The sequence below is a fragment of the Temnothorax americanus genome, unplaced genomic scaffold (assembly GCF_048541705.1).
Source record: "Temnothorax americanus isolate GAGA-0224 unplaced genomic scaffold, ASM4854170v1 Scaffold14, whole genome shotgun sequence".
Taxonomy (NCBI): Eukaryota; Metazoa; Arthropoda; class Insecta; order Hymenoptera; family Formicidae; genus Temnothorax; species Temnothorax americanus.
In genome coordinates this window covers 2,811,469-2,824,381 of record NW_027509275.1, presented here as the reverse complement: position 1 = coordinate 2,824,381, position 12,913 = coordinate 2,811,469, and the positions used below count along the sequence as shown (strand labels likewise).

Genomic DNA, 12,913 nt, shown 5'->3' with positions numbered 1-12,913 from the left:
GAATAACGGTACTTTTGTTCTTTGCTTCTCTCGACGCGGCTATGGTCGTGCAGTCGTGCTGCTTTGCGGTTCACGTAATCGTACCGACCCATTAACATCGCGGCCAACTTTTTGCGACATTTCGAGGACTCGACTACTCCAACCGAGTTGTTGGAGGATGTTTCAGTTGGGGAACTCTCCTAGGAACCCCTCGAAGAATTTTAATGGCGCAAAGACAAATTGTCGTCTATCGGACGAATGTTAATTCCGTTGACGTAATTCTACGCTGGGGAACTTGCTTGGGAAGCGCTCGCGCAAATTTCGAGGAAGCACAACATTGACGGGTGTTTGCCCAACAATTATAGTCGTTAAATCACTTGACGTTAATTTTAAATACATTGTAAATTTATTGTCGAATTTTACATGAATCGAGAAGATATTTTGAATGCATAACGTTTTTCTGCAAGATAAAAAATGTAATTCTTTTAGAAATTATATTGGTTTAATCAGAATGAAATACATGCGATGATAACATCTTCGATTACCTCATCTCTAAAATGATTTGTATATAGCTTAGAAAGCATTCACCGATCTTCGAAAAATTGGAAAAAAATCGCAGGAAACTATAAAAAGAATTTGATTTCATCACGTTGTTTTGCCCTGCCAGTCCGCGCGTGCATTTTCTCGATGCACATCGAACGTATTCATCGTGCTTTCATGCGCTTCCGTTGTACCATCCATAAAATCGCGCGACGCGAATACCTTTAGTGCAATCACACGGAAGAGACAAGAAACGGTATTTCCGATATGACATGAAAACGGGAAACGGATCCATTCTGCAAATACTCAAATATGGGCCTATTAATAGTCAATGTGCTGTGAAATCAACAAAAAAGTTTAGAATGTTTTTTAGAGACAAATACGTTATAATTATATTTATTTTCTAAGATTATTTGATTACCACGAAATAAACAGTATCCATGTATAAAATATATTTTTATACTATTTTGCTCTCATATATATATATGGAATAATTGGTAAAAAATCGTTTAATTTTGGATAAAAATACTTGATCTTATATTATATTAATCATTAATCTTTATTCAATTTTAATAATACCATCTCTCAAATGGTATCCGACTCATGTTTCTTACAGAAATATATTACAATAGTCGATAATCGATATTTTCGGAGATATAATAGAACTATTAAAGTAGTCGTTGACACAGTGATAAAATAATAATCGTTAAATTTATAATTTTTTTAGATAAAAAGTTATATATATTATCTTCAGTATTAATTTATATTTGCACTGTACAGTAGCTATTTGCGAATAGCGTGCAGCTAGCCTAGGAACAATGATCATAAACTCAACATTAATAAGCTGTTAACTAGGTGGTTCTAAAAACGGATGTTGCTGCGCTCCGCTGCTGTTGCGCGATATATGATTTATCGATCGCAGCTTACCGATGATAACAGAAAAGATCGCACGCTATTAACACAAACTGCTTTTGCAACTCGATCCGGCTCGTGTATCCATAGATGCTTTTAATCCTTTCGATCCGCAGCGTTGAATGCACCGCTGCGACAAATTACTAGGATCGTGCGAATGCAGCTGAGAGAGCTCCGCGCGCGCACACACGCACACGCGCGCACACACACGCACGCACACACACACACACACACACGCACACACGCGCGCGCGCGCGCGCGCGCGCATACACGCATACTCTCCGATACACAAATCCGCTATACGAAACGATTTAACGAGGCAGCGCAACACAAAAAAATATAAAGTAATGAAAGTGGCGTGGAATGTCAAGAATAACCACAAAAATATGACTTAAAAATTGTTTTCCGTGCAGTATTTTATTCTCTGCAGTATTTTAAGGGGAATTAAGTGAGCGAATAAATTAGATATAGAGTGAAATAGCACGTCGCGCATAATAATTTATTTATCGGATAATAATAATGATAATAATCCGGGATTGCTGCGTAACGGGCTAGAATTTATATTGAGGTTTCAACGCCGAGAGAGAGGAAATAGTTTATACTCTAATTGAATCCGGCAAATATGTTTGCCTCTAAATCCGAAATGAAGCTTCCGCCTTGTGCAATCACCCCTCTTTCCCTTCGTGCGTTTCGTCCAACTCCAATTTCACAATTCCATCAAAAATCAGTTTGTAAATTAGAGTGAGTGAGAGAGTTAGATAGAGGGGGGAGGGGAGGAGAAAGAGAGGACGGAGGGGAGGGAGCAGTAGCTCGATGGGGAAAGGGCGATAAAAATCCATCCGCTTGTGCCCGACAGCGAGCTCCTACGGGATTTAGGAAGCGAGAAAGTTTGCTCGGACGATGCCGCGTTAAATTAAATTACGGCGAAATTGCGGCACGAATTTGCGCGTCGCGAACTCGTGCCGGCGCGCAGAAGGCGGAGGGAAACGAGGAGGCGTAATAAGAGGCATGTGAGATTACACACGTGCGGATAAGATACAAACTGCTTATTTTTTTCAATTTTGCCATTTTTAAAAAGCTTACACAGCTGTCTTGTCCAGATGACATTTGCGTAAATTAAAAGTTAATGAGATTTCCAGCAGAGACGCATTACAATTCTATAACTGTTCCGAGAGTAGCCGGTTATTTTTCGAGAGGCACAAGTATAAAATCACATCGAGGGAGTATATTATGGGAAAAGATTGATGTACTTTATTCTACAAGTCCGACAAGCATCCGACTTTTTCATACCGAAGACTAGTGAATTAACTTCTGATGTGCACGTGCATTTTCTTATACTCGCATTCCCGCGAATGAGGATCTTTCGGGATACCTAAACTCTAATCAACAAGAAACTAACTCCTGCGTAGAATTTCATAATTCCATGACGGACTCAACGATCAAGCTGTTTTTATCGGAAAACGCATACATCCTTGCTCTTTTAACGGTATTGTCAACAATTACACGTGTCATTTTTTTTTAGTAAATTAAAAGATTCCAATTCTCAATGGTCTATATTACTTGTGCTGAAATATCAATCTTTAATCATATCAATCTCTGCTGAAATCTTTTTTGCGTTTTCGATATTAATGACAGTCATGCATATGCAACGACACTGCGAAATTAAGTAACTGTAGAAATACCTTCGCGAAAGCAGAAATGGCTTAAGGCTACCATTTTGTACTCAATTACCATAGGAAGAAAGTTGAACGGCAAAGGACACAATATTCATTACTCACTTCTATACTTACCAAGTACTTACCAGCAACCACTCGTTCATTACCACCAGGTACTTAGCGCTGAGCTCGACCACAGTCAGTGGTCCATTTTCTTGTGCTGAAAGTTTGTGTTTCTAGTTTCTTGTTGGATCACATAAAAGGAACAACGGAATGTGTTTGTATTTTACGTATTTTCTTCTCGTATGGTACAGCATCGAGGACATTACGCATTTTTTTTGTACTGTCTACTGTCTTTATAATTTTGATCTTTTTTGCCGGAGCGCGCTTCTTTTCCGTCATCTCCATTTGTCTTATCTCCCACGTCCCCTCTCCCCGCCGCTGCTCTTAAGTTCTCCGTCTCTTCTACCAATGCGAAATTACAGCAGTCTGGCGGGCAACTATGGCGGCACACGCGCATTGCGAGTGCCGGTGTTAGTGCTGTGGAGAATCAGCTTCTTGGACGTACTTAAGAGATGGGACATGCGCAAACGCAATTTTTCATTACAGCCAGAAAGTCCGCGGAAGCTGTGTGCACTCTGCGAAATCAGGAAGCCACCCGCCACACGGAAATTACTTTGGCGCAGGCATACGTCCGGTGCCGTCTGTCTTTCTGCGCCCGATGTTCTTTTCACGTTGCGGAGTACGGATTGCCGTATCACCGTTGTAATCGCCGTTACTTGAAGAACATCTCGCGCGGAACATATTACTTTGAAACTATAGAGACGTTAATTTTGAATGCGTATTTTATACGTGTGTATTATTCAAGGAACGATAATATTATAATGAAAGTAAAAAGCGTTTATTTACGATGCAACCGGGCTCGATGCAGTTCGCTTTCCTTGTGGCGTTTTTTCGTTCTTTAACTCGGTGAAACCATCGCTGGTGCAATTGCGTGGCACGGGACTGCTACATCTCGCTGGCAATTTGTCACGATTTGTTTTATCACCGGTTTAATCGAACGTATAGCGATGTGCTCATGTAACCGACCGTACGATTACCGCGCGTGATGCATATATCATCACGCAAGAATACATTTCTGCGGCGTGGCTCCGAATAGCAAATTACCGACCATTGTTGCTCAGTCCTTTAATATCACACGTATACCAAAATGAATTACTTCCGCCTCTTATTCGGAACAAAATATTATCGGCGACGCGATATATTTTTATTCAATGTAGTAAAAATCCTTCCAAAGCCTCTGTGGTAACGCGAACCTTTCTCCTTTTTCAGATCGATATAATTGACCAGCGCACACTTGGCGGGAGCTGACATCGAGAGGCTTTTACTACGTTCAAAAACAAGAAATTCTGTAGTTGGAGGAAGCCACGAGCAACGAGCGGTACGTATTAGAGAAGAATCTCAGTATAGTTGCACGGATTTCAGTCCCTTCAAGCTCGCCGATGCTAAAAAACAGTATCTACCGTGCTTGCCGGTGCTGGGTGCACTGCGGGCTGAATGGTCGCGCTTGATAACAAAACTCGTTGCGACGGGGATATTAATGCCCGCGTGAAGACGCCCTTAATAAGTCCGCGACGTAATGAAAACCATTCATATAAAAGTTTTCCGCGGACGCTGACGCTTTAATTGAACGAGGAGGTCGCGGCGCGATGCGGACGCCCGTTGGTCTCCGCCTTTCTTACACCGCGCTGTAACAAGATGTCGGAGATTACCGGGGACTCTTCTCGCTTCGTTGGCCTCTCCGTAACTTTCGTATCTTCCCTAGTGACGTTCATTAAAAATTTTCTATCGGGCGAATCCCACGACGAACTCCGCCAATTTGATATCGAGCTTGCCACTTCATCGGGAATCGAGTCGAAAGTTATTCACTTGTTCCGCCAATAGCGGAAGCAGAAAAACATAGAAATTTGCTGGGGAATGAATAGGAAGCTCCTTGGAACGGCATAACGGAATTCAAAGTGTAATCGGCCATAAATCAGATATTTCTGCACACAACCAGAAAAGAGAGTTGAAATTATAATATTGTGCAAGAAAGAAAAGATTCACTTTCTATCGTTAAAATTCATAATTAATGGGAATCAATATTGTAAAAACGAATTTTTCACGCGCGCGCAATCTTATGGGTCGGAAGTCGATTAATTTTAATGCGGATGTCGCAAACCATCTGGATTTAACACACCTCCGATCTCTCGACGCGGGCAGTCGCATTCGACGCTTTTAATTCCATCGCGGTCAGACTTATAAAAAGAGGAAGGAAAAAGCCCGATACGTAGTACTCGGACGGAAAACTGTTATCGCAGATATCCGCCATTCTCCGTTCTCACACCGTTGCGCCGCCCTCTTTTTGGCCGGCCGACTGTGGCAACCGGTGGGCTCATTAATTTTTCATCGCTCGTCCACGTCATATAGTGCCGATTTTAAAGCCGGTCGGAATAAACGGGCCACCAACCAATTTTTGCAGCACCCGCACCGTCCGCTTCGATTTAACGAGCGTGATTTAATCGCGCCCACGAGCTCACTCACCCCACAAGCGTCCCTTCCCTTTCTCCGCGCCCCTTTCGCTCTCGTCTGGCCCCGTTTAGGGGCAATTAATCCAGCGGAAACGCATGGGTCGATCGTACCTCGACACAGCATAGTAATTGCTACCGGCAACCTTTAAACGTAAGCGATATACCTAATATTTACGAATCGTACTTATTTGCTGTGCAATTGCAAATCACTGACAAATTGCCTTTATCTTTGTTATCAATATATTTATTGAAGCGAGTGAATCGAAGGAAATCTTCTAAAAAAATAAATTTTATCACATAATACGACATATTATTATCTTTTTTATTATAAATTTTTTTCAAGAGGTATAAAGTATTCTACACATCCTTTAAAAGATATTCTTTATATTCTCAAAATAACTGTAAAAATTTTAAATACTGCTAAAAAGACGTAAAATTTTCCAATCTCTTTATACGAGCATGCATGTTATGAATGCAAGATATAAGGGAGTCATGATTTGTTTATGTTTACAAGCCATTTCATTTCGTAAAAGGCAAATTTGTCTCGTGGAAGTTTACATAATGCTATATACTGTTTGCGCTCGAGCATTAAGTGCACGTACATAAGTACGTATGCATAAGTATGCACATAAACCTACGCACCTCGCTAATTTAGAATCGCGAATACATAAATTTCTGCCGTATGACTGCAATTTTGCAGTCGATATACGCGCAACGTTTTCAGCCTACGTGCCAGTAGTATGTACGTGAAACTCTCTAGAGAACATTCATTACTATCTTCTATATAGCCGTGAAAGATTAAATCATCAAATTTTCAAAACTAATCGCGAATACTTTCACAGTTATGCAGCTATCATATTTCTCGTCACGCATATACATATCAGTGTTATACATCCGTTTATTTCTACACGCGGCCATTAAGAATGATTGGACCTATCGGTGAGGTGATCTGTGTCGTCGTTGCAACTATATATATTTCGATCGCGCCACCGACAGTGATACCCCGAAAACGCGACAATCTGCGTACGGCACATTAATTTCAGACGCGACGTTTTATGCGCGTATAGCAAGGACGAGGGGAAAAAGTCGGCTGCGTGTTAAGCATCTCTATGAATATCGTGTAGGGATCCGAGGCATTACCGCGGAGTGTAATGCAAACGGACGTATATTCTCCCCGGCGCAAAACGTTAAAGTGACACGACACGGTCAGTACGTCGCGTCGGTCAGAAAGGCTGGCTGGCGGCCAGGCCCTCGTTTCTCCTCGCTTCATTCTGACCGTCGGTTTAATTAAATACCCCCGCGCATACGTTCCGTTAGAATGTCAAACAACAATCCAGGGATCCTGCGTTCCTCTCTATTCCGTGTACGCGATGTACCGCACGTACGGACGGACGCGACTCTATCGTATATAATAAAAACGCGCTCATGCGATCGTTCCTCGTTCTGCGGAAACACGCGTGCGGAAATCCGCGTGATGGGGATAGCTCGCTTCGCGTGTTCGTCTGTAACCCTTATATGCGAATAGGGAGTATCCTCTCAGGAGTTCGTAATAATGTCATTATATCTTACGGAATGCGAAGTACGAAGCGCGAGGTACGAGAAACGTACGTACGTACGTACATATATATACATACATACGTAGGTACGGAAATAATACTCGGCGAACTCGGTATAATGTTATTCACGGTGATAACTCATCCACGGACGTTAATGCGTACGTCGCGCCAACCGCGAAATTTTGGCTTGCCTTCGTGAGAACTTTATAATTTTGTACCTGGGCAGATAGACCCGGTTCCTTCGCTGATGTTATTTACTATTTCGCCGAATTTGCATTTTATTATCAGTGATACATAGAGAGCAAGAATGGCAGTGTGAGAATTAAACGATAATAAGTATCATTCTTTAACGAAACTGGTGATTATGTTTTACTCCCCGGCCTTTCAACATATGTTTTAATTAGGTACGTGTCGGACACGCGATGTTGATGATTAATAGTGTATTCATCGTATTAGCTAAATTACTTACGGAACTTTCGGACGATAATGTACGAATTTTCACGCTGCACCTTTCAATCGTCGCGAGGAGTTTTGTCGATTCGCGTGTCGCACGTATCGCAAATAAAATCGCGTCTTTGATATGTAGAATGGCGAGACATGCGTGCGATTATCGACGTACTTTCAATCAGTCGAGCGCTGTAACGACACGGCGAATCAATCCAGCGGCATTTTACTTCGTCGATATCGTCGCGGCACGATCCCGTCGTAATCCGCGAGACGATCTTGCATCACGCAAAAAGGCGAGAAGTATACCTGTTGAAAGGGCGTCCTTACCGGAGAGGAATCCTCTCGGAGATTCCTGACTACGAAAGTTTCGACGAGAGTTGATGGCCTTGGAGAAACTTGCGGGTGGGATCGATCGGGGTTGGGGTTCGCCGCATCCGTTACGGAGGAGTTCTGATTGAATGCTGTCGTAATTCGGTAAACGCTTATGCATGATCCTCGGCCAAGTAACGCGTCGCGCGTAGGTTATCAGCGTGGGTGAGCCGCACGAAAGAAAGCTTGGAATGCGCGTGGGTGTCGCATTCTTCGTCATTTGTGCGCTGGAGTAGCCGATCGATAACAATCGATCGTGCGTCTAAAAATGAAAGCGAAACATTTTTTTTAATCAACTTAAACAAAGCTGAGGAGCTCCGTCTCCACGTCTCATATTCGGTTCTATAAATATTGATTAAATAGACGTTAATAGATTTATCTGTTTTTAACTTTATCTTATATAAGCAGCAGATATAGAGACGATTGAATTGAACTTATAAAAACTGTTTAAATAAACGTGGCAATAATAATATGTCAATTAAATAAAGTATCGTGAAATATTTTCTCTGTTACTTCACCGTTATTTTTATTCCGCGAGTGTGTCATTGCTATCACATATGATGACGCTTACATAGGAGAATCGTAAGCAATATCTCTTCCCAAAGGGAAACGTGCGTGACAGTAGAAGAATACGAGGAATATTCTCACGGTCGACGATAAGATTGAAATTTTTTACAGAGCATTTCTGCCGTCGCTCGATATACCGCTAATGGCAGTGCGATCTCATGTGTATTGTGATCTCGCCGATTCCGATTTGCATAGACACATCTGTTTCAACTCGTTAAAACTTTGTTCGCGCGATATTTTGTTCTGCTAATCGCGCATTTAAAGATCACTCGCAGAAGAGCATACGACGTATATAATATATTAATTATACACGGTGCCATTTTTTTTATTTTACTCTTAAAATATCTTTTTTAAAACAGATTAGATTATTCTACACACACTACATGACTCATTACTTTTCTCGTTTTTAGATATTAGATTGAATCTCTGAAAAACTATACATTTTTTAAACCCATTGTATCTTCTTTTCAACTAGAAAAGAGGAAACTTTTTAATTATTGCATGCGTCACTTAAAAAACTTTTAATTAAAATTAATATTTGATCTTTTATCTAATTCTGAGCCACATACGGGTCAGAATTCCATTGTTAATAAACACTTTAATTAATTTAATTAATGTATGGAAAATTTCATTTAATTATGAGGAATTAATAGAGTTAGATTTAGACGCATGCAGTTGTGATGGATTAATCCGACGTGCTTTAATAAATTCATAAATCGAATGTTTGAAACAAAAATTTTATTAATTAACTCGACATTATATTTAAAAAAATATATTGGAATATTTCGTGAATTTAGAAGAGATAATACCTGAATTGATCTTGTTTCTATAATCTTCTCTCAAACTACAAAAATATAATTTGGAGCGTTTGAATAATTCAAAAGCAGTCGGGTGTACTAATTTCAATTTCACGTGATAATTAAAAGACGCAGAAATAACTCCATCGTTACACGGTTGTAGCGAAAACGGACAGATTAACTCTTACAGCTTGCATTTCTTACACCATAATTAAGGGATTTCCCAGCAGCGAATCGTTTCTCACGAGACCGCCCGGGGTTTCAAGTTTTTGCCAGATCTACGAACGGCGAAGTCGTGCGGCGCGAGCTCCACTTCCGTAGACGAACGGCGAGAGACGGAAATGGAAAAGTTCCGTTAACTGCTGCCGTTTTCTTGCCGGGGTGTTCGCCGTGTTTATTTGAAAACTTTTCGAACTTTATGCAAATCCACGACGAGCGGCGCGTGTGCTACATTCGTTGCGGCGAATCACCCCAGGAGTATTTCCCGGAGCCCTCAGGGGCACGCGCGCCATTGTTTCACGCAGGTAATAAAGAGCGCAGGGCGAGACAGGAAGTTCTTGGGGGATGTACCTTCATCCGGATTAATTAATTACCCTTATCCTTTCCTCGCTTCTCTCTCGTCTTCTCGTGGAGAAATGGATGATGGTGGCGCGGCGCGACGGGGCGAGAGGCGCCTTGCGCCTGTTTTCTCCTTCCGTTTCTTTGCCGCATCTTTTTACTAAGGAATTACGCGATTAATTTTTTAAGCATTATCGTCGCTCTCATGGAGAGTCTTTAATATTAAAACCAACGTCGGGAAAAAACTTCGTCAATTTTCCAAGACAATTGTCGCGGAGAATATTATTGATGTGCGTATATGGTATTAAATGCGCGATCTATTTCAGATACTCTGTTTTTCAAGACGAGTTGGATTGATATTTTGACTTGAATTGTTAGACTTGACGACATTAATTTTCAATATCAAGAAAATGATTGAAGTCTGATATATATGCAGTAATAATATATTATAATTCGCAAATATGTGAGATTTCTTAATGTAGGTATAAATATTCGGTTTATACATAAGCGATTATAAAATTATTTATTTAAAGCGTTTTGGTTTAATATCTAACATTATTTTTTTTAAAAGGGCAATGAGAATAATTTGAAGGATAACCACTCCGACTTTATACGCAATTGTTTTTTTCTTCTCGTTGTTTTTGTTGTTCTTGTCTTGTCTTTTTTTCTTCGTTTTCATTTTGTGAATGGTTTTCGTGCTATCATGCAGATGTAGCTGCTCAGACTCTAAGCTACAGAATACTACAATGTGACTAACGGACTGTAAGTCGTTCCCGAGAGGAAAATCGCTTGTTTCACCGGCTGCTATCGTTTCCTCTCTTATTTTCTTTTCTTTTCTCTTTGTCGCCTATTCTCTTTTACATTTTGTCTTCGCAACGCCAAGATTATCCTTAACTGCGAGATTTTTTATATTCAAAGATCAAATGATTGTCTTCGTAAGATCTTCTTTCCGTGCTTAATTAAACGCAGATCGCTTTGTTTCCTGCTTTGTTCGTGATAAATTAATTTATTATATTATTCGTAAATTGATTTGTAAGATTTTTTATAACTTATCTATGCGAACCTGGTTGTGAATTCATCTAGAGCATCTCGTTTATAAAATCTATGCACCGGTTGTTTCGCACCTTTACGCTGTTAGAAGTTGATTGTGTTTGCCTTCGTACAAACACGTACGTCAGGGCGAGGCTGTAGAGCAATGTCAGATTTTTCCGCTGCTTTTCTTTACGAACTAAGCTATATAAACTCGATGAGATTTTTGTTTGTAGAAGATTATTACTTTCGCTGTCGATATTATGTACAGCCTGTCAATATAACCCATCCGAAGGAGGAAACTTTATTATTAAGTTGTCGCAAATTGGGTTCTAGCAATTTAAATTAATGTTGCGATAAATATGTATTAAATATATGATAGATAGTTCGGTTAAGTTTTGTATTTATTTTTTAATTTGTATTTTGATTTTAAATGTCTTAAAAAAATGTATTTATTGAATTTATAAAAAGGAAGAATGATTTATTATACTTTTAATAATCATTCACAAATATGTGAATCTTATCGCGATGTCTTAACGAAATGCTTCGGCATTTAAATATTCATTTTTTGGCATTTCTGACTCGGACGAATGTGTCGCACGTCTGACGTGTAGTATATTTACACATCTTTCTCGATTTACCGCTTCTTTTTCCGTCGATAACACAAACAATCTTGCACGATCTCTCTTTTTCCGCGGTGCTTGACTCGCATGAAGTCATCTCGGCCGTCGTGTCGTCGCGTCTTCTGTGTGCGTTAAGTCATGCGGATTTGACAAGCGCGCGCTGCGGAATTACGACGTATTCCCTGAAGGTGCCTGGTACCACGTAGAGACTACCCCACATTCTCCCGTTTTTCCCTCTCCTTCCCCCGGTCTTTTGCCTACGTACGGATGTAAACGGCAGGTTCTCCACTCTTCTCGTTTTTCTTCCCTCGCCAGAACGTCAGGGCAACAATGGTCGCGCGAATGCGCGGCTTTCTCCGCGTATCAGAGCGGAAAGGCGCGTATATAACGCTGTGTCAGGAATCCAAGTCTTGACGTAACGTCGCTGCCACGCTACCACCATCGCCATGCGCGTGTTGCATTTTTTTCTCCGGCTCACGCTTCTCGTTCGCGCGCGGATGAGACAAAGCGACGAAGCCGCTAATGTAAAAAAATTGCACCGGTACGCGCGAGCGATGTAGATACGCCAAGAATATTTGCCCCCCGAGGTTTTTTTTCTAAGCTGTTCTTGCAAGGAACGTTACTTTTTTATCTCTTTCTCTCTCTCTTTTTCTCGTTTCTTTTTTCCTTGCTCTCTCATGCCTCTACTTTATGCTCCTTCATATAAAATACGACCCTATTCGCTTTGATTTCATGCTCGCCCCATGGTGCACACAGTTTAATATTCCGCCGTAACATTGACGAGCGTAAGCTAATTCCGACAATTCGTTGATGGTCCGTGACTCGGCGAATAAGTCGTGCGTGCGCCATGTGACATTCTAATCTGTTTCTAACTCCGCCGGCATACTCGACGCTGTTACCACATCATTCGAAAACGGTCCGTTTCACAAAGGGACCCGCCGCGATACGCTCGACGAGTCCAAATTCGCAGTCCTTTCAGCGACGCGGGCGCTTCAGTTTACTTCGGTTTACCCGGCGAAATTTGCGCGCGCGTTCGCGTATCCGCGCTCACTGTCATCATGAGTGCGGGTCACTCGGTTATCAGGAACGCGAAACATTTGGCTGAGACGAGCGTAGTTTGGAACTCGAATGGTGCAAATTCGGACTTGTGCTTGCGCTACGAGTTGACGTGTATTTTGGGCGAAACGTGACCAGGCTACGCCAAATGTTTCCTTTCCCAGCTGGAAAGTCGGCGGATTGTACTCCGTCGGCGTTTTGGAGAAACGCGCGGCTGTAATCGCGGCTTTGTAACGGTGCCGTTTCCCCGGAGCT

The 12,913-nt window shown here is 41.4% G+C and overlaps 1 protein-coding gene across 4 annotated transcripts in view; it reads left to right on the top strand.

Annotated features, from left to right (window-relative positions):
• Positions 1-12,913, top strand: part of Pgant9 (polypeptide N-acetylgalactosaminyltransferase 9) — a 193,850-nt gene that overhangs the window by 105,413 nt on the left and 75,524 nt on the right. For all 4 annotated transcript variants that reach the window (XM_077400776.1, XM_077400774.1, XM_077400773.1 and 1 more), the window contains one exon: positions 4,419-4,527. The gene's annotated coding sequence lies outside the window, so the exon portion shown is untranslated. The remainder of the gene's footprint in view (positions 1-4,418; positions 4,528-12,913) is intronic.